Here is a 21710-nt window from a genome sequence, read left to right as displayed (position 1 = left end):
TAACCCAGGGCTTTGAGCTTTAACTGGGCAATTCTGTGGCAACGAGAAGTTGGCATCTTGAAGGACAACCCCCATGTGGTGTTTCTGCCATTCAATAACAGAGGGAAGATAAGACATGGGTTCAAATAAAATCTCAAGGCGTCACAGGACACACAGAGCTGCAAGCAGGTTTCCAGGCTGAGCTGGAAAGCAATAAACTCCAGCTGAATGCAGCAATTCCCACCTCGGGCTGAACTCTTCTGGAGGAGTTCTGGCCTGTATACGCCAATCTCCTTTTCCTGGATATAAAATGAAACATAAGACAGGTATAAATTCATTTGCAAGCACAGACAGGCTGGGAAAAATCAGAGAAGACACTCAAAGAAGCAGCCTGGGCAATCCTTTGGAAAGGCTTTGCGCTGCTCCTCTGGGAGAACACGTCTCATGGATTTAGTTCCAAGGTACTCCACGCTCAAGTCATTAGATGTGCATAATAAATCCAGGGAAATCCCTAAACCCCTTTCTGTAGGTTAATTCTGGGAGTTTTTAACACTTGGTGTGGCTGAAGGGGTCAAAGGCTTCGAGTGCGTGAGTTGTCCTTCCATGAGTTGATGTCTCGCCTCCAACCCCAAGTGCTGTGTCTGAGCTGCCCCAAGAGCCTTCCCTGGCCTCGATTCTCCCCAAAAGAAGGACATTTGGAGGTGCAGACACTGCACACTTCAGGCTCTTCCTAACTTTCCCTTGTGTGCCTCCTCTGGGGAAGCTCCGGCACGTCCAACCTGGTTAAGCCACCAAGCTGCAGCGCTCATCACCTGTTGAAAACCCTCAAGACCTGGTGGTACCCAAACTCATTTAGCATAGTTAATTGCAGCCCTAATGAACATGAATCTTGCCCCCCCTGTGGTTTTGACATGATTGCTTTCTCCACCTGTTCTCATTGGAAGTCTCCACACAGGATATTCCGGCCTGGCTCTGTGTTGTACCCAAGAGGCTTCTCTGGAGATGGGTGTGATGCAACAAGGCATCTCCTCTCTCTCCCATTGGTCCATGGCAATCAACCATTGAAGCAAAACTGTCCCCCAGAAGATTCCTGTGCCCTTCTCTGTGCCCTGAGCGAGGTGAGAATGGAAACAGCCTCTTCTTCTGGTTTCCACATCGGGACCAGAAGTTTCCATTGTTCTCAATGTAAATACCAGTTTGGGGACCTCAACATCTCCTGTGCATCTCTGCCTCTCAATGGCTTCAATCCACAGCCTGCTTGCCTCCAGTTCAGAGAATCTTAGACTGGTTTGGGTTGAAAGAGACCTTAAAGATCATCTTGTTCCACCTCCTGCCGTGGGCAGAGACACCTCCCACTAGACCAGGTTGCTCCAAGTCCCCTCCAACCTGGCCTTGAACCGATGGGTTCAAACTGTCCAGTTCTCCTACAGCTTCCTACCAAGCACAGACATCATGGCTAATGAGCTGGTGCTCCTGCCATTTTTCACCATGAATCCGTTAGAAAGTTCCCAAACTGCAAGCAAAAACCAAACCACGCAATAACAACAGTGTCACTGCCCACAAGAAAACCAGAATTCTTTACAAAATTCCTCATATCTGGCTGCAAGCAGCAGAAACTCCTCAGCCTTGCATGGGAACTTGTCAACCCCTTCTTCTAGCCATGAGTGAGATCCTAAAATCCACTTTTCTCCCCCCAAGATGCTGCAGTGTCTGTAACACCAGGTTTGGCAGGACCAACTCGCTGTAGCCCTGATGTGAGCTGATGTTTCCCAACTGATCCCTCTTCCCAGCCTGGTTTGGTGCTGAAAACAGTAATTTTTAGTGTTGTTCCTCTCTGGCTGTGTTGGACAATCGTTGCTTTGCTGTGGCGACAGCACAAGGCCCTGGGCTGTGCCCGACAACCAAACAACTCCCCCAGCAAGACAAATATTTTGCCGTCTCCAGATTCTGCATCGAGCAAAAATAACTCTCAATTCCCCTCTCAATTAGTTAATGTCATGAAGGGCTGAAATGTGCATCTAATTGTGCCTTTCTTGCCTCAAATTATCTCTGGGAAGCAGCTCAGTCCGTGCCAGTCCCCTGGTACCACAGATCACAGCCAGGATGGGGACAACAGGGCAGCACATCCTGGGGGGTCCTCAGGGGGAAGGGGAAAAGGGTTTTTGGGGGGAAAAAGGGAGAGAAAGAGATGGCAAAAGCAGAGGAAGGGAAAGCTCTGGGCCACGGTGCAGGTGGCAGGGACTGGAGCAGAAGTGGGGCTGGAAATTCAGAGGATGCTCCAGCCCTAAGGCACATGGAGAAATACATTTAACTGCAAAGAGAAAATAAGCCAAGAAGAAAAAAAAAGAACATTTGCTCGTGGACTAGAACTCCTTAATTGTAACAGACCTAAACTGGGGAATTATCCTTTGTTTCCCAACAAGCCCTCAGAAAATATTGAAGCAGAGAATTGACTGGGACAGTCTCGAATGCCCCTCGTGGAGAGTCACAGTGACCCCGTGCACCCACGGGCGGTGGCTTCGTCCCCCTTGGTGGCTCTGAGCCGTGTGGGGTGGGATGACACCCACGCTGGCTCCTGGGGAGCCCGCCAGCAGCTCTCCCTGCCTGTCAGCTCTGCTTTTTTTTCTCTCTCTGGGCGATGAATAACGAGAATAAAAACGAGAAAGCAAGCGGTGTGACAGTCAATTACTGCCTGTGATTAACCACCCGAGAGCAGCCCCTGCTCAAAACACCACTTGATGCTCCTTTTGAAGCGAAACGGTTCCTCCGGAGCGCGGGATGGACATGGAAACGGGAAAACAAAGGAGCTGCTGATTTATTTTCTTGTTTTCTTATAGAGTCACAGCTTTCCTAAATGTTAATGACTCCCACACACACAGAATTTGCATATAAGCCTGCGTGTGTCGCTCTTGTTAGTGGAGGTGTTGGGGTGTTGAGGGAAGGAGTCATCCCAAACTGCTGCCCAACTGTCGGGAGAGGGGATGACACTGGGATGAACCCAAAATGAGGGTTCTCAGAGGGGCAGGATTTAGTTCTGGTGGTGATTGCCATAATGTGATTTTATTTTTGGACAGATATCCCCAGAGAAGCTGTGGCTGCCCCTGGATCCCTGGAAGTGTCCAAGGCCAGGTTGGACGGGGCTTGGAGCAACCTGGGCTAGTGGAAGTTGTCCCTGCCTATGGAACAAGATGATCTTCCAGGTCCCTTCCAACTCAAACCATTCCATGACTCTATTCCCCCCCCCCCCCGGAAAACTGCCTCTCCAAAAAGTCCAAGAGTTACCTGAAGGTTTACAGCGCCATGAGATGAGCAAAACATTATTTCTCTTTATCAACCCTCCTGTGGGTGTCACAGAGCCCAGGAGACTCCAGCACTTCCCACTAAACCTTCTCAATGAAGGTCCCGTTTAGAAACACTTCATGATTATGTATTAAATGATTATTAGAAGCCATGACTGTGCATTCTTAAACAGCTTATTGTAAATCATCCTGCAATAAAACACCTCAAAAATAAACTCTCAGCTGCTGATGCTTTAATAAGCTGCAATAAAAACACGTATCAGAGCTTGTAATGCTGCTGAGCTTAACTCCAGGCAGCTTTAAGGAGCTAATTTAAGTCTGATTGACACCTTCAGCCTGCAGACACTTAGGCAAGGCAGCAGGAGTGATGCCCCTGTTTGGGGATGCTCATCCCAACGGGATCCCAGGTTGTGCAGGAGCAGGAAAACCCCCCGGATGTTAAAACGTGGGCAGAGAGGGAAGCCTGAGGCATCCCAGCTGCTGGGAAAGGGGAGGTTGTGCAGGGAAGGACGAGCAAGGCTGAGCCACTGGCTGCACAAGGAAACTTGGGTGCAGGAGTGTTTTTCCCAGGTGAAATTCCCAAGTTTCTGAGTTTTTCTGCATGAGCAGCCTGGCACATGCACAGCTTGGATGCAGGCAATGATGGATGTTTTGGCAGAGGGAAGGAGTCAGGAACCACCCCTGCATCCCGATGGATCTGTAGCCCCCAGGGCAGGGCTGAGCCTCCTGGGTGTGCCTTAAACCCAAACAGGAGCAGACACTTGTTCTCTGTGCACTCCCTGCTCACAGCCAGCCCTGATCTTTTCAGCATTTCACTCCCACAGACGAGGAGGATTTGGGGAGGGTGAGGCAGAGCTCAGGTGTCCCCTCCAGCCATGGTCACCTCGGGAACCCCAGCACTGGGGCCGTTTTCAATCCAATTATCTGCAGAGTTGCAGCATCTTCCCTTGGCCAGGATGAGAGAGGAGCCAGCCAGATCTGTAACTCTCCTGTAACCCTGCTTTTTATGAGTGTTTAGCACAAGCTCCTTGGAAAACAAACAAACAATCTGTAAGAGCAGAGGAGCTGCTGGAACACCAAGGGCTGCCCTGGATGCCACAAAGAGAAATACCTGCAGGGATGTTTGCTGGGAGACGGAGGGTTCAGCAAAGCAAAGGGAACTTCAGGGCAGGTGGCTCATCAGAGCCCCTTTCATGCTGCAAAACTACTTTCCCTCCATTGTTTCTCTGAACAGGGAATTTTGCCTTGGACCGTGGCTGAGCCCAGATTGCACTTGGATGGTACCTTTTGTTCCTCAAATGGAAAGGACTGAAGGAACTCAACCCTGATGGAGATCACAGCCTCACTTTTGGAGAGTCCAAGCACTCCTGCTGCCTTTGCTTTTCCTTGCAGGAAGGGTTTCTATGCAGGGAAATCAATCCAGGGAAGGAAAAGGCATTAAAATGGTGCAAAGAGCTTTCACAGCTGAGCAGAGCAGTTCTTGGTCTACCATTTGCTGCTCAGAAATAACTAAGCCACTTCTCTGAGTGCCTGGAGACCTTGACACCAAGAGAGGCTGCCCAGCGTGGCCAACTGGGACTTACAGGCACAGGAGGGTCATAAAAAAGCCAGATGTTAATGGCAAAATCATTCCCCAGCGATCGCTCAGAGCCTGACACAGGACCTGCACAGCACTGAAGCATCACGTGGTCCCTCTGGGGCTTAAAAAAAAATGCCCTGTCACATATTACAGCATAAAATTGCCCTGTTTCATCAGGGAACTGAAAGTCAAGGGTTATTCCCTGGGAAATAAGTCTCCTTGAGAGGGTTGTTTCAGCAAACAGGGCACCAGCACTGCCCTAATGCCTCACCAGCACCACAGAGCTCTGGGGTTCAGCAGCAGCGCTGCCTCCCCTAATTAGTGCTCTGGTAATTGGTTAGGAAAGCAGCCAGGCCAATCTGATATTTGGATGGCCCAAAATGGGAGGATGCAGCGAAAGAAATTTCCTGCCAGAGCTCCTCTGCAGTCAGGAATTGTGCCAGGGCTCCGCGGGTGGGAGGCTCCCGGCTCCCGGCACGTGCTGGAAGTGTCCCCGTGTCTCCTGCCTGGGGGACCAGAGGGGCTCAGGGGTGGCTGTGGTGGACAGTCCCCATTTTCCCAGACAAAAAAAAAAAAGCCACTTTTACACCTTATATCCAACTTGATATTGGGTTAGATATAAGGGAGAAGTTTGTTAAAATTAGGGGGGGAGGCCCTGGCACAGGTTGCCCAGAGAAGCTGTGGCTGCTCCATCCCTGGAAGTGTCCAAGGCCAAGTTGGATGAGGCTTGGAGCAAGCTGGAAGGTGTCCCTGCACACTGAAGGGGTGCTGGGCTAGATGACCTTTAAAGGTCCTTTCCAACCCAAACCATTCCATGATTCTGTGATGCCTGAAGGCATTGAGAGACCCTGACAATAAATCCAAGAAAAACCTCGCCTCAGAAATCCTGTCTGCACCTGATTTTCTGTATTTATATAATCCAATTGAGGTTAAGCCACAACCCAAGGGAAGAGCAAAGGTCTGCACAGTGGGAGCTCCTGGCCCTCTGTTTCCAGCCCAGCTGTGTGGGCTCCTGATGGATGACTCTGACAAACATTCCCATTTGAGGTTTCCATCCAGGCACAAAACCTGACCCTGCTGTTGTGACCCAATGAGTGGCATCAGCGTGGCAAAAAGATTTACAACCTTTTGAGGCACAGGAGAGCAGGAGGCTGGAAAGCCATCCCTGGGGAAGGCTGGGAGAGGAGGATCTGTCTCCGCTCCGCTCCCGGCCCGGCCCATCCATCCTGTGGAGCAGCACAGGCAGAACTGCCTCCAATTCTCTATTAACCCCCACTAATGTGGCAGCCCCGGCCCACAGCTCCATCAGTGTCAGAATATGAATGGAATTAGGATTTGATGGAATTGCAGTTCCAGCAGAGCAGTGACAGCAAGGGCAGTGCAAATATGGATCCTCTTCCCATCTCCCGTGCCTCGCCGGAGCAGCCAGAGATAAATTTCCTGAAGGCTCCAGGAGCTGAGCAGTATCCATACATCTCACTTTTCCATCTTTTCTAAGGACACAGAGCTTAGGAGGTACCCACTGCCAGTTAAACCTAAATACTGCCCGTGCTTCTTGAAACCCTGGGGACTGCAAAGAGAGAAGGACAGAAGAAGGACAAATTGCTCCAGTCCTGGATCTCACAAGAACTCTGGCCCTGGAGATCACCTGGCTCTGTTGTTCTCACCAGGATGGAGCTTTTCCATTGGCAAAGACACCAACCCAGAAGCCCTGGTGAGGGGCTGCCAAGATCTGGCTGCACCATGGAAACATGGAAGGTGAATTTTGGCTCAGAGCTTTTCCCCAGGGGTCTGCTGCCCTGCACGTGCCTGAACCCTCCGGGACCAGCTCCAGTTCTCCATCAGCCTCATTAAAGCCTCAAGTTCAATTTGCCACATTTAACACGAGACTAAATCCCAGAATCAGGGAATCAGAGTTCTAAATGAGGGGCTGTGCACGGCAAAACCTGAGGTTTGCACCTCGTGGTTTGCAGGCACGGGGCAGGAATCAGTGCCAGGAGAAGCACGTGGCCCAGAGCCCTCCACGGCCCCCATCAATTCCTTTGAAATCTTAATATTAATAATTAACCACGTTCCACTGCGTTATCTCTTCTCAGCCCCTTCAATGCAACTTCCCCGTCTCGAGGATTTGAAAGGGACTGGGAGTGACATCAAATGTTAATACTTAGGGACAACACTGAAGTAAATAGATAAAAGCATCCCACCCCTTCCTTTCTCCAGCTCATCATTTATTCTGTTTTCACATCCTCCATACGCTCGTTTGGCAATGACAAAGTTGCATCTTTTGCAAAACACAGAAATACAAGTTGGCTCGGAATCGTGACTAAACAGCCCCTTGAAGGATTAAAAATAAGGGGAAAAGCAGAGTTTTCTTCCCCCCCCAACGGATTCCAGCACATAAAATCTCAGCTGAAGGCCGAGAGAGTGGAGAAAGAACATTTTGGTGCTGCAGGAAGGATGTGCCAAAGGAGACACGGACACTGTGGGACGTGGTCAGGGATGAAGCATTTTGTTGTTTTACTCTGATTTCAAGAAATAGCTGCAAACAGTAAGAACAGACTTGAACTAAATCACCAGGGGGTAGATCCGGCAGCAGATCCAGCGTCTGCTGTGCCTGAGAGAGATCAGGAATTCAAAGCCTGTTCTCCCTCTTTCACGCTCCAGAAAACACCCTCAGACCTCCCTGGGCACCACGTTACTGGTACAAAAAAATCCAGTGAACACCTTCCCATCTCTGGAAGTGTCCAAGGCCAGGTTGGACAGGGCTTGGAGCAACCTGGACTAGTGGAAGGTGTCCCTGCCCATGGCAGGGGAGTGGGATGAGATGAGCTTTAAGGTCTCTTCCAACCCAACCCATTCTGGGGTTTCATTTAAAAACTAATCAGCAAAATAACATGCAAAAGGGAGCAGATCTGGGTGAAGCACAGGGAAGGCTGCAGGACGTGCAGTGGCTGTGGCTCACTGGAGTTCATCCACTGAGTCCTCTCCTTGTCCTACTTGAGATGTTTTATCAGCATCGTCATCAGGAGGGAATGACTTTGGTCTCTCCCTCTCGGCAGCTTCCTTATCTGCCCCTGGCATTGCTTTAATCTCTTTGCCTGTTTGTTTGCTCTGTTTCTTCAGCTGGAGACAGAAGTTGAACTGAAAAATATTTGCATTCCAGTTCAGAGCCACTGAAAAGGCCTCCAGACTCCTCCTCCCAAGGCATGGAAAATCTTAAAGATCCAACTGGTTGCAGAAAACCCAAAGAAACCCCTCAAAGCCACTGGCCTGGGGATGGGACATGAATTAACCACATATAAAACCCCCCAAGCCCAGGGGCCTGGGGGCAGCACTCCCATCTGCTCCTCCCGGCGCATTCCTACCCTCGTTATTCCCTTAATTAAAGCGGGATTGCCCCGTCGTGGTGAGAGGGAAGAAGAACCCGGTTCCCTGTCAAGGAATCCCGAGAATATTTGCAAGGAGCTCTGTTTTCCCCTCGGTTTGCAAGAAGCTCGTGCCTACTGAGCAATTCTCCTAAAAATACTGGGAGTGTTTTGACATCGAACGGCGCCAGAAATCCCCCCCCGTCCGCGGCGCCGAGGGAAGCATATGCTCCACTCCATTCCAAGGGCTCCTCCAAAAGCTGGGCTGGGAGGTTTGGGGGTGGAGAACGGGCTCTAAAATAGCATTTTGCAAACTTCTGGGGAAGGTAATTGCCAACAGAACGTGTAACTCTGGAAACGTCTTAGCAATTAAAAGCGACGAAACCGCGCGAGGAGGATTTCCCCCCGTTCCCTCATTGATAAAACCCGGGGAACACAGGGCCTTCCCCTGCCTGCATCCAGCAGGGAGATGATTTCCCGACAGGCACCACCCTGGGGAGAGAGGAAAAGCCTTTGCCACTCTCCTGGTTTTCTTTTACAGCAGCCCCCAAGAGCACAGCACCATTTTTAATGCCGGAGTTGAGCAGGGAATTGCTTCTCACCACCCGGTTCGCTCAACTTCGTAGAATCCCAGAATCATTCAGGTTGGAAGAGACCTCCAAGATCATCAAGTCCAACTGTTCCCTCAGCACTGCCAGGTCCACCATTAGCCCCACATCCCCAAGTGCCACATCCACACGGATTTAAAATCCCTCCAGGGACGGGGACTCCACCGCAGCCTGTTAAAGTGCCCGAGCGCGCTTTCCATAAAGGAAATTTTTTCCTTACAGCCAATCTAAATTCGCTTCAAAACACCACAGAGGGACAAGGCTGTAATGGAAGATTAGAGAAAAGCCATCTCCTTGAAGGCCCAGCAGCCCAGCACCCTCGTCCCAGCCCAGGGCAGGGCACGTGACCGCGGCACACAAAAGCAACGCCCAATTTAAGACCCGCTCCAGCCCTGACCTGGTTTTTTTAACTCATCTCGAGGAATGCATTAAACACAGCCCTGGTGATCAAACTGCTTTGGGTGGAAGCAGCAGCTCTGATTCCTCTGGCACATCACCGTGGCTATTTTCTCCCTGTAATGCCCTTATCTTTCCCGGAGTGTTTCCTTTTTTCTGGGTTAAGATTCAAATGCTACGGAACAAAAAAAAAAAGCGGCAACCAGGTCTAATTTATTGAACCGACTGATTTCCACGGCTCTCACTGTGCACTCTGCTTCGGATGAACAATGAATAAGCTGAAAGAACAATACTCACTCTTAATTAAATGGTGCTGCAAAAAAAATATGCATTGGGCTTGGACCATGGCCATGCTGCTGGAGATTTATTGAATTTGACAGTTTAATATGCTCTGAATATCTGTGCTCCTTCATAAGTAGTGCTCAGAAAACAGTTTAAATATGCTTTCAATTTAATTAGACCTCGTGCCTCCTTCCCGCCTTGTCAGTGCCACGAGCTGACCCCGAGGGCAAAGGGAGGGAGGGCAGCGGAGCCACCTCTGCTGCTGAGGGTCCAGGGCACAGAGGGGAGTGGAGCAGCACCCAGGTGAGCCAGGACATCCCTGGAGCACAGGGGTGTTGGTGTGCATGGTGGCCACCTCCACGTGTGGAATCAGAGAAGCATCAAGACCTCCAAGACTGTCAAGTCCAAATACCACCAGGGCCACCAAACTGTATCCTGAAGGCACAGCCTTGGCCAAGGCCACCCTCGGTGTCTTTGGTGTCCCAGTGAGGCACCACCCAGGGTGCTGGTATCCCAGTGAGGCGCTTTGGTGCCAGAAAACAGCTTCTGCAGCCCCAGAAATGATGAAGCTCTGAAATGAGCTGCTGGACTGGCACCAGCACCCTCCCACTCTTGGCATTCCCAGCTCAGAAATGCCAGGAGATGAACGGGCACAGAGACCCGGCCCACACTTGGCTCACCAGCAGGACTCACTTTTCACCCCTCCCTCAGCAGCTCTGTCTCTGCTAAAACAGGGGATCTCATGCTCAGACCTCCCGACCACAAGATGTGGTCTTGAAGCAACAAAATGTGCCACCACGTGTCTGCTGAGCCAAGGCCTCAGAAATGAAATGTGTTCAAGAGAAAAGGCCCCAACAAGAGGTGGAAAAATTCATGGAAACCATAAAATAGTTTGGGTTGGAAGGGACCTTTAAAGGTAATCCAGTTTCACCTCCTGCCAGGGGCTGGGACACCTTCCACTAGTCCAGGTTGCTCCAACCTGGCCTTGGACACTTCCAGGGATGGGGCACAGCCACGGCTTCTCTGTGCCAGGGCCTCCACACCCTTATTAAAAATAAGGACTTGGAAATAATTTCTCCTTTCCCCAACTCCGTGGAGATGTCTTTGGGAGTTGACAGCAGAGCGACAAAGTTGCCAGCACTCAAGCCACCGATAGATTAATTATCCCAACTTTTGGAAGAGGGACATCTAATTGAATCAAACACACTTCAGGAAGCACTAATTGCTGTGGAAGTGACTCTCATTTACCCAAAGGGCAGCTGCACTCAGGGAAGCAGAAGCGGCTCCGCTTTCATCTCACCAACATCCCATCCCATTACCTCTGACAGCTCCTAATGACACCCCAGACATGGAGAAGCTGCCCCATAATTACAGCCCTGCAGCTGAGGACATGCCACAACATTTCCCTTCGGCTTTGGGAGCTGGTGGCAGACGTGGAAGTGAGATACAGTTTGGTGGGAGTCGTGTCTCCCATCCCAAACTGACCCTGAGCTTTGGGGGTGCAGAGTCCTGGTCCCAAGTCTGGGACACTCCCCCTCCTTCCCTCAACCCATCTCAGCTGCAGACAGGCACCATCTTTTTCAGGGATTGGCAGGATTGGGGGAAAAAAAAGACCTGTAAAATTGCACATTTTTGGATACATGAGGAATTAGGATTTGCAGAGCTTTAGGAATATATGAGGAGTGATGTGTGAGTTAATGTGAGCCGACATAATGAACCCAATCCCGGGATTACCTTCCACCAGTGGGAAATTCTGCCTTGTGGCTTTCCCTCATCTGGGAATTGTAACTTATTTTACAGCACAATTACGAGGAGCGGCAACAAGGATAATCAGGCACTTGATTTTTCCCCAACAACTCCTTTTCCCTGCTGTATTCCCAGTTTTCTGCCATTGCTCATCTGTGCCATGGGCTCAGCTGGCACATCCCTGTGGAATAGCACCTTCCAGCACCTCGGAGCTGCCAATGGGTTTATCCTACAGCACCCTATAGAAAGCTACTTTGCCTGGGATTATCCGCTCTGGTTTAGCACAAAGGAAGCAGGACATAATGAGGTTGAGTGACTGGCACAAGATCACACAGGGAACTAATTACCCCTGGGCCTGCCTGGGTGTTCAGCACCCTCCAGAGTGGAGCATGTGCAGGAGGGTGTTGAGGATGGAATTCCAAGAACTTGGCACTTGATGATGGACAAGTCCACGGCCAGGGCAATGCACCCCACCCCACCTTCCACCACAGCCATCAACAATGAGATTGTAAGCCAGGAAATCCTGTGACATTCAGAGCTCCTGAAGCTCGGGCAGGGAATACAGTGTGGCTGAGAGCAGCAGATTCAGGGATGGGGCTAAAACTCATGGAAAAACGCTGCTTTTCCACCCTCTAATAACGAAGCACTTGTACTGGAGTGACCTGAATGAGAGGGTTGAACTAAGGGCTGCCCAAACCAGCCCACCAAATTCTTCCTTTGATGGCCCAGCAGCCTCGCTCTGTGCTAAATCCCATCCACTCTGGGCAGCAGGAATTGCCTGGTGTCGTCACAGGCTGGCCTGGTTTAATCACGTTAAAAGCCACGGAGACGGCATCATCCCGGCATCATTCCGGAATTATTCCGGATCAGGGATGAATAAGGCTTTTAAAACCAAACCCAAACCCGAGCAATCTGCTTACGAGAAAAAGCATTGCAATAAGGAAAAGTCAAATTGTTGCTATCAAATGCACTTTTAACCAATCAAACCTGCAAGTGCGGAACTGTCGGGCCCCAGGAAGGCTGGAGGAGGAGGAGGAGGAGGAAGAGGAGGAAGAGGAGGAGGAGGTGGCTCTTCCCAAGTGTTTGGAATCACTTCCAGGGCAGATCACAGGTAATTTGGGTCAATGCTTAAGACATTAAACCATTGCTACAAACCTTGGGATTTAACAAGCTTTGGGACTTAGCAGGCAAGGGATAAAGCAGCAGAAGTTTAAATACTTCCAGGGACATTTGTCTTCCATGCAATGCTACACCCTGGGAAGTCCTGTAATACCCTCTGGACCTCTTTTGGGGCCGTTCCCTGGTAAAAAGAAATTTGAGGAAAAGGGTGAGGATGATGGGGGATTTGGGAAGCCTTGCTGGAGGTGATGTGCACACCTGCAAGGCTGGGATGCAGCATCAGAATCCTCTCCCTCAGCTCTCATCTTTTCCTAGAATTCCACTTAATGAGGAATGTTGCCCTGCACAGAGGTGCTGGTAAGTTGGCTTTTTCTGGATATCCAAATGACTAAAATACTCAGAGCAGCCCCCTCCTTAAATCCAGTCCTGTGCTGGAGCCTTTAGGCAAAGAGAAAAAAGAAAAGGGAGGGAGGGAAAATAAAACAACTCCCATCCTCATTCGTGGGCTTCACATGTTCCTTCAGACCTGGAAAAATATCAGGGGGTTAAAGAAAAAATGTCATCTCTCCAAAGGGCCTCCCGGGGAGGAGCGTGGGAGAGAAAAGCTTCTCTTTCCATATGGTTTGTGCACGGAGCTGGGAACGGACTCCTCTGCTCCAGGAGGGTGGTTGGTGCTCCATGCCAGGCCCTGGAGCTCAGAGAGTTGATCCAGGAACTTTCTTTGGGAGCTCCCATCCCAAGAGGGCTCTCAGGCACCGCAGGGATGTTTCCTGCCGTGACCACATGTGTGCAGGGAAAGTTCCTTCAGCCCCCTCCTGCAGCCTGGGGAGAGCTGTCCCTGCTGAGCTCCTGGCCAGGGTAATGAGACAGGGGTGTCCATGGAGAAAATTCCCATCCGAAAGCTTTTAATGGAAAGCTCTGAAGCACCCGACGAAAAATCCAAAAAGGAAAAGTGTTTATACCGTGAAACACCTTCAGGATTTTTTTATAATTGACACATTTTGGAAAAGCTTATCTATTACCTGGGAGCAAACAAATGCATTTTATTCAAGGGAAGTTGATGGAAAAACTCTCACTGGTCCTGCAGTCCCTGAAACCGCCTTTCCCTTCCAAACCTTGGCTCAGGTGGTGCCTGCAATACTGCAGAGCAGCAGTGCTCTGGTTTTACAACCAACACTTGCTCTGCTGCTCAGATCAGCACTTTAAAAGCCCTTTAAGGCTGCCAGATGATCCCCAGCAGTATCAGAGATTGCTCTGATTGAGCAGCAACCACCCCGAAAACCTTTGGGTGATGCACGGGGGGCACCGTGGGGTGGAGAGAACTTAGTGCTGGCCTGGGCCACTTGGCTGGGATATAAACCTAAAGCTGAGCTTGGAGAAAGCTCAACACAGTTTAAACACAGTTTAATCCAGCTCTCTCTGGTTCTTTACAGGATGGGTGGGAGTGAACCACTCCAGTCCTCCTTTTCTGTTGATGTGGACCTTGTGTGTGGTATTAGCTGGCACTGGAGAAGCACAGGATGGTTTGGGTTGGAAAGGACTTAAATTTCATCTTGTTCCACCCCCTGCCATGGGCAGGGACACCTCCCACTAGCCCAGGTTGCTCCAAGCCCCGTCCAACCTGGCCTTGGACACTTCCAGGGATCCAGGGGCAGCCAGAGCTTCTCTGGGCAACCTGTGGCAGGGCCTCCCCACCCACACAGGGAACAACTTCCTCCTTATATCGAGTCTGAATCTCCCCTCTTTTAGTTTAAAACCATCATCCTGTGCCCTACCAAGAAGTCCAACTCCTGCTCCTCACAGGGACTCTGAAGCTTTTGGTCTAAAGGCTTTATCATCCGTGCCTCGTGTGGCTCCGAGACAATTGTTGGCTGTTGCTGCTCTCAATCCATCCCTCTCATCCATGGGAAGATAAGCAGCAAAAAAAACCAAGGTGCAGACTCCAAAGCCTGGAGCTCACCCTTCAGGAAAGCTCTCCAAGAGCTCTCCAGTGCTTGTTGTTCCGAGATCCTGCTCGTCCCTCAATCCCAAGGATTCCCCTGGGGTTTTCACAGCTGGTTTCACACCAAAGGAACAAGAAAGGCAGTGGAGAGCCCTGGGCTCTGGCCAGCAGATGTGTGTGCAGAGCAGCACTGCCACCACCCAGCTCAGGGCTGCTGCTCTCCCTGGGGGCTCTCAGGGATGTCCCACCCACCCCTCCACCTCTCCTGCTGCCTGGTGGAGCTCCCACAACCCACAACCCCCTCTCCAGCCCTCCCAACAACTCCCCAAAGGGCTGGCACAGGCTCAGCCATTCCCATGACATTTACTCCCACCAATGCTCAGCACAGGGAGGATTTGGAGCTCAGCTTGACATTTGTGGTGGTTTCTCCCGAAAACATTCCGGTGCTCACGCACTCCTGTGGGTTCCTGCTCATCCAAGCACTTAAAGACACGCACAACATTAAACATTTTGGGCTAAATCCGTCAGGCTGAGCACAGGACAAGCTGAGTGCCTCCTGATCCCCTAATCCTGCTGTGTGGCAGCACGAGGGACACACAGGAGCTCTGCAATGAGGAAAATAACGGTGGTACCCGGTTACCTCATCTCTGCTGCCTCAAAAAGTGACACAGATGGAGCTGCAAAGATGGGAAATGGCATTTGGGACTCTCAGCTCCCCACTGCCAGAACCCCAACTCCTGGTGGTGGCTGAAGGGTGTGATTTTCCAGCAAAAAAAGGCAGCTTTGGCTCTGATTTAGTCAGCAGTGGGTGCTGGAGCAAAGCTCTCTGTTGTGTGATGCACCATCTCACTGGTCAGCCCAGATTTGGGGAGGGCAGAGAGGGCATCCTTCCATCCTGGTGCCTGCAGCTCCACACCAGCTGGGATTCCCTGCTCTCCACTCCTTGGGATCTTACTGAGGTCTCCAATGATGCGGGAGTGGAAAAAAATCAGAGAATCCCAGAATGGTTTGTGTTGGAAGGAACCTTAAGGCTCATCTCATTCCACCCCCTGCCATGGGCAGGGACATGTTCCATTAGACCAGGCTGCTCCAAGCCCTGTCACCTGGCCTTGGATCCATCCACATCTCCAGCAGCAACACAGGCTCTGTGATCAGCCCATCCCCCTCCTGCCCTGGCATCCCACGTCAGCCACCAACCCCCCTGGAATTCCTGAGGGGTTTGGCTCTCCCTGAGAGCCCCGAGTGCTGTGTGCCCACAACCAGGAAATTCAACCATTCCCAACCCAGCAATGGGGGAGGCAGAGCAGCAGGAGAGAAATGCAGGAAGAAAAACACTCCTGTGTCCATCCTCTGCTCCAAGGCTTTGCTTCAAATCACCAGGGAGCAGCCAGGGACAGGAACAATCCATGGAAAACACAGAAAGCTCTCTGCCTGCACCCTGGTTTGGGGAGCCCTTGGCACCCCATGCTCCGGTTTCACCTCCACCTCTCCCAGCTGCCGAGCCGAGGTGTTGGTGCAATGAGTGGCACCATCCTGGCCTCGTGCACCCCATCCCCATCCTCATCTTGCTTCCCAATGCCAGGGGAGAGCCAGCAGCAGCCCCAGGCTACGCCCTGTGCGCAAACAGCTCCGCTGAGCTCAACAAGTGCCCTGGTGTTGTGTGGCTGCTGCTCCGCAGCCCCTCGGAGAGCCAGGGAAACAAAACAACACAGAAACCAGACAACAGCCTCAAAATTGCCTTGGGAATGGTCAGAGATGAAGTTTGGCTTCCCAGCTGAGAAAACATTCCTGGCTGCTGCAATATCTGCTCTTGCAGGTGGCTCCCAGTCCCCAGGAGCTGGAGGCACTGGCCGTGTCCCGCATCCCACAGGCTCCAGTGGGTTCTGGGGACAAACCATCCAAGCCCTCTGTGTGGGCACAGGAACAGGCTGTTCTCAGCCACCTGTGCCCAGTGTTTTCCTCCTCTGTTATAAAATGCATTTTGCAGCATCATAACCCACATCAAAGCTGCCTTTGAACACAGGTATTTACTGTGCTGAACAAACACCTGCAACCCACCGGGGGACCAGCGCTAACACATCCACAGTGTGAGACTGGCAGGGATCACAGACGGGCTGGGAAAGGAGGGAAAACCCACCTTCTGGGCTCAAAGAAAGGTTCAGAGAGAAGGGGGTGAAGGAGAGAGCACAGAGCAACACACAAAGCACAGGGAATCTGAGCCTGTCCCTCCCGAGGGAATCTGTGAGCAGACACTGAGGGTGGGGAGGCCCTGGCACAGGGTGCCCAGAGAAGCTGTGGCTGCCCCATCCCTGCAAGTGTCCAAGGCCAGGCTGGAGCAACCTGGGCCAGTGGAAAGTGTCCCTGCCCATGGCAGGGGGTGGAACTGGTTGAGCTTTAAGGTTCCTTCCCACCCAAACCATTCCATGATTCTATGATCTCACCTCCCATCCTGCCACAGGAGCAGGGAACTGGGAAATTTTGGGCTATTGGCATTATTAAAATGAACAAGCAAGAGTTTGCAAGCAGTGGATTCAGAGACTGCAGGGAAGAGGTTTGCACCAAACCAGGAAAATCTGGGTTTGCAGGAAGCAAAATGCAATGGAAACTCCATGGGGGAAAAAGCCAGGTCTGGGTGATGCCAGCTGGGATACAGGGGCCAAAAACCCCCAGTGGGAACGTGCAAACCTTCAAGTTGGAACTGGGTGATCTTTAAGGCCCCTTCCAATCCAAACCACTCTGTGATTCAACTTCCTGATGTGTTTATCCTGGGAGTTGGGATGCTCTTGGCACAGTGGTGGGCACAGGAGCAGGATGGAGCCGAGGTCGGAGCAGGGGACACGGAGCAACTACCAACGGCCTCCCCACGTGCAGAAAGGACAAAGGTTTCCCAGAAAAGGCCAGAGATTTCCAACAAAATATCAACTGTTGGGGTGGGCCACTCGACTGCCACGGCACAACCCCTGCCAGCAGCACAGCCCGGGGATAACCAGCCTGCCCCGGCCCCTCCACCGGGGCCTTTCATCTGCTGCGAATGGGAGCGAAAAAAAAAAGCACAAAACCCACAGATAAAGCTATTTTATGCCCAACTTGCTGCCAAAGAACTATTATCAGCGTTCCCCGCTTTCACCTCCCCTCTGTGCCTGCTTGTTCCAGATGACTGAATAAAAGAAAATCAGAATAAAATCAAAAGAGTGAGACTGCGAAAGCACCGGGCGCTTTCAAACAAGGCCAGCACGATGGTTTTAAGCCCCAGATAGAGTCACAATGGGATGGCCTAGATTCCCCAGCTCTTTTTTTTTTCCTTTGGTTTCCTGGACTGCAAAAGGAAGGAGAAACCCCCCCGTAAAACCCTTCCCTCACTTTCCCTCAGAGCAGATGGACAAATTAATAAACGGAGCGGGAGAAGGAGAGCAGGAGCTCTAACGAGCCCAGCTGAACACAAAGTTCATTTTTCCCCCCTCTGCTTAAAAACCTTTGGCATCAGGAATTTTTCCCGCCGTGTCAGTCGTTCCTGGGGATGGGGAATGTCGCACAGAGCAGGGGGAGAGGAGCCTTGTGGTGCCACCAAGTTCACAGCACGTGACGCCGGGTTGGGCCCCCCAAACACGGAGCAGCCGGGTGGGATGGCTGGGAAATCCAGCCCATCCTTGGCAGCCCAGCCCGGTCTTAACTTACACGGTCAATCCCAAGGGTTCCCCCGCGCGAATTCCCCGGCACCGCGTCGAGAGCCTCCGATCCCGACGGATATTTGATCCTTGCGACGTGTCAGAGCTAAAAATACCCCCCAGCCTGGGAGAACCAGGAATAGCCGGGCATTCAACGGGACGGGGCTCACCCTGGAATTAAGTGGCTGGATGTGGAGTTTGGTGTTTCTCCTGCACACCTTGGAATCCACCTCTCACGGTGTTGCCAAGGGAACGCTGCTGAAGCGCTTCAGAAGCAGCTGGCAGCTGCCAGCTTGGAAAGGGCAGCCTGGGAATGTGGGCGAGCCGAGGCGGATGCGGCTCCACGGGGTCCCGGGGAGGGGGCAGGAGCTGCACCTGAGCGACCTTCAGGTGAACCTTGGTGAGTCGTGGCTCTTTGCACCATCAAACCACCCCGTAACCTGCTGGAGAATCTGTTGGCAGTCTTGGAATCTGGCGCTGGACTCTCCCTCTTGGCTTCTCTTTTCTGCTTGTTAAGTCAAAAAGTGTCTCGTTCCACCCTCGCAGGGCAAAGAATGAGCTTTGGACTTCAAAGGATTGAACACCAAGAACAAGCCCAGAAAATCAGGGATCATCCCTCTTCTACTCACAGGTAGCTCCTTGTTTTATTTCTTAAACATCAACCAACTCGCCCACTGCCTCACATCCCCCAAATTCTGCTCTCCTCCTTGGCCCTGTTGACAAGTCCAGGACATGGAGCTGCTGGAGCAGGTCCAGAGGAAGCCACAAAGATGCTCCAAGGGCTGGAGCCCCTCTGCTCTGGAGCCAGGCTGGGAGAGCTGGGGGGGTTCACCTGGAGAAGAAAAGGCTCCAAGGAGACCTTAGAGCCCCTTCCAGGGCCTAAAGGGGCTCCAGGAGAGCTGGAGAGGGATTTGGGATAAGGGATGGAGGGACAGGACAAGGGGGAATGGCTTCCCAGTGCCAGAGGGCAGGGTTAGATGGGATATTGGGAAGGAATTCCTGGCTGTGCGGGTGGGGAGGCCCTGGCACAGGTTGCCCAGAGAAGCTGTGGTTGCCCCTGGATCCCTGGGAGTGTCCAAGGCCAGGTTGGATGGACTTGGCTGGAGGTCCCCAGCCCCAGCGCCCCCCTGGGCTGTTGGAGGGTGAGGGCTGGATGCCACCAGAGAGAACGAGCTTGAGCCAGGGAACCCAACAGCACAGAGGTCTGCATCCTTCTCCATCAAGGCCCTGTGAGCATCCAAGTCCTCCAGATGCACTGGGATGAAGAATTCAACACGTCTCCTTCTCCAGTCATGCCCAGAGGGCTCCGTGGCTACTTCCAAAACACCCCCAGCAGCGGGGCCAGTGCCACCAAGGGGGTTTGGGTGGGAGCAGAGAGCACAGAGCAGCCAAGATGGGCTGGATGGCTCTTCCCAGAGAGCAGCTGCTGCAGACTGCAGCCCTCATTTCTCTCCATCATCACATTTCTGGGATAACGGAGCTGCAGGGCAAGTCTATCACTGGGGATGACAGGTTTTATAGTGGGCTGTGCTCTTCATAATAAGCCACTTTTGAGGACTTGGCCACACAACTCTTATTAATGTTAAAGTGACTAATGGACAGAACTCTCCCTGGGCATAAAGATAGGAATTATCTCCTCTTCTAAGTATCCCTTTCCATCCCAGGCTGTCAGGCCTTGTCTCCTTTAACTGCTTCACCTTTCCCTCTCACTGTCACATTCCTATTATATTATCTTCCTCTCCCCAGCACATTTTCCAAAAGGGGTCCTGGTATCTGTGCAGATAAAAGCAGCTCCCGCCAGGCTCAGGGAATTCTTTCCACCCGCTGGAATGGCAGCGGGACCCGGCGGGCGGAAAAACGCAGCCACCGGGATTTAGGCACCCTCTGCCCGGGATTCCCACACGGCAGCAGTCCTGGGGGCTGAGTCCTGCCACACCCTGGGCTCCTGGTGATGGATCCTTCGGTTCCCAACAGCATCATCTCACTGCAGGTAACAGTGACAGGCTTTGATTTGTGTCTCCAGGCAGGAACACTCCTGACTTCCATTGAGCACGGAGCAGAGGGAAGAAAAAAAGCCTGATATTATACCCTTATCTCAGCAACACGGGTCAGCAATTCTTTATACTTGACTGGTGACATGACTTTTCCTTAAAGGCTGCAGGAGATACAATTTCATTTTGCTAAACAAGCCCAGAACAGCTTTTCAGTTACCTCCGGGGGTGACACCGGGAATGGGAATGTGCTCGGTGCCACGAAGGCAGGAGCAGCCAGGGAGAAATTGTTCTGCCCTTGGAAATGTCAGCCTGGGAAGACCAGGCAGAGGCAGGGCAGGGGCTGTTCTGCATTTTGGTTACAGTGGTTCTTGTGGGTCATAAACCTCAATTATAAATAAAGTCCATCCGTGCGCCTCAATCTTCTGGATCACAGAATCCCAGCCTGGTTTGGGCTGGAAGGGACCTTAAAGCTCATCTAGTTCAACCCAGGGACACCTTCCACTGTGCCCCGTCCAACCTGGCCTTGGACACTTGCAGGGATGGGGCAGCCACAGCTTCTCTGGGCAACCTGTGCCACCACCCTCACAGGGAAGGATTCCTTCCCAAACTCTCCCCCGAGGGTGGGAGTGTTACAAGGCACCGAACGCTCCATTCACTCTCCAAGTCAAGGGGTAACAGTGAGATAACACCTCACTCCTGTGACAACCAACAGGCACCTGGAGCTGTGAAAAACACCCCACTGAGGTTGGGGTCACCTCCTCACACACACATTTTGTTTCCCACACAGCAGTTCCCCCTGCACAGCTCAGCAAACGAGCACGAAACAGCATCAACCCCAAATCCATTTGTTGTTTTGAAATTAGGATTTTTTTTTCAGGGCCCCTTTCCTGGCATCACTTTCTCCTTAAGAGAAGCTCGACAGGCTCACTGGGGGATAATTCAGTGCTGAAATGTCTCCCACCAAGGCTGGAAGAAGCCCAGGCTGTGGTGGGGAGCTGTGGTTGGCCACACCACACAATGAAGGAATGAGAGAACTCTGAAGTCAGGAGAAAGAGGGAAAAGGATCGAGCCAGGAAGATCAGGAAAGGGCAGGAAATTATTAACACGTTACTTTCTGGTTGTCTTTAGGTTGCACAGCTGTTTGAGGTATTAGATGACCATGGATACATCAGATTTGGGGTGTTAATCCCCCATTTCTTGCCTTGATCTGGACAGGAGGGCAGGGAGCTGCAGGGTCCTGCTGCTGAGGGTTCACATCTCAAGGACATTCAGGAGAGGGGATGCAAAAGAACCAAGGGAACAGCTGACAATATGGGGACCTTCTTTCCCAAAAGCCACTGGGGTTGAAAGACAACTTCAAGGGATGAGGAGACGAAGAGACAGGAGCCCAGCAACTCCTCCTGGGTCCTCTTGCAGCCCAGCACCACCATCACCTCCAGGCAGAGCTGCAGGGAGGCACCAGCAGAGGATGTGCCACACTGCAGGGCAAGGGAAGCCAAGGCCTTTGCTCTGCCATGTTGGGGCTGGAAGACACAAAGGGGCCAGAGAAGCTTTTGCCTTTGCTTGAACCTTGCCTGAAAACATGGGAGAGCACCTTCAGTGCTTCTTGAAGGAGCAATGCTGACACTGAGCAGCCTCCAGAGACAAAAGAACCGATAAGAGCACAAGTGGGTCTGACCTGATCAGCCTTCTCCTCCTCACAGCACGTGAAAGCAGCACAGAAGGTGCCAGGTCTG

The 21710-nt window shown here is 51.9% G+C and overlaps 1 protein-coding gene across 2 annotated transcripts in view; it reads right to left on the bottom strand.

The window, feature by feature from the left end:
* CACNA1H (calcium voltage-gated channel subunit alpha1 H) overlaps positions 1-18112 on the bottom strand; it is a 151336-nt gene extending 133224 nt beyond the window's left edge. For both annotated transcript variants that reach the window (XM_027683805.1, XM_027683806.1), the window contains exon 1: positions 17991-18112. The gene's annotated coding sequence lies outside the window, so the exon portion shown is untranslated. The remainder of the gene's footprint in view (positions 1-17990) is intronic.
* Between the last annotated feature and the right edge of the window lie 3598 nt (positions 18113-21710).

The sequence above is a fragment of the Neopelma chrysocephalum genome, unplaced genomic scaffold, assembly GCF_003984885.1.
Source record: "Neopelma chrysocephalum unplaced genomic scaffold, ASM398488v2 Primary Assembly neopelma1_65, whole genome shotgun sequence".
Classification (NCBI taxonomy): domain Eukaryota; kingdom Metazoa; phylum Chordata; class Aves; order Passeriformes; family Pipridae; genus Neopelma; species Neopelma chrysocephalum.
The sequence above is the reverse complement of the archived record's forward strand: the minus strand, read 5'-3'. Positions and strand labels throughout refer to the sequence as shown.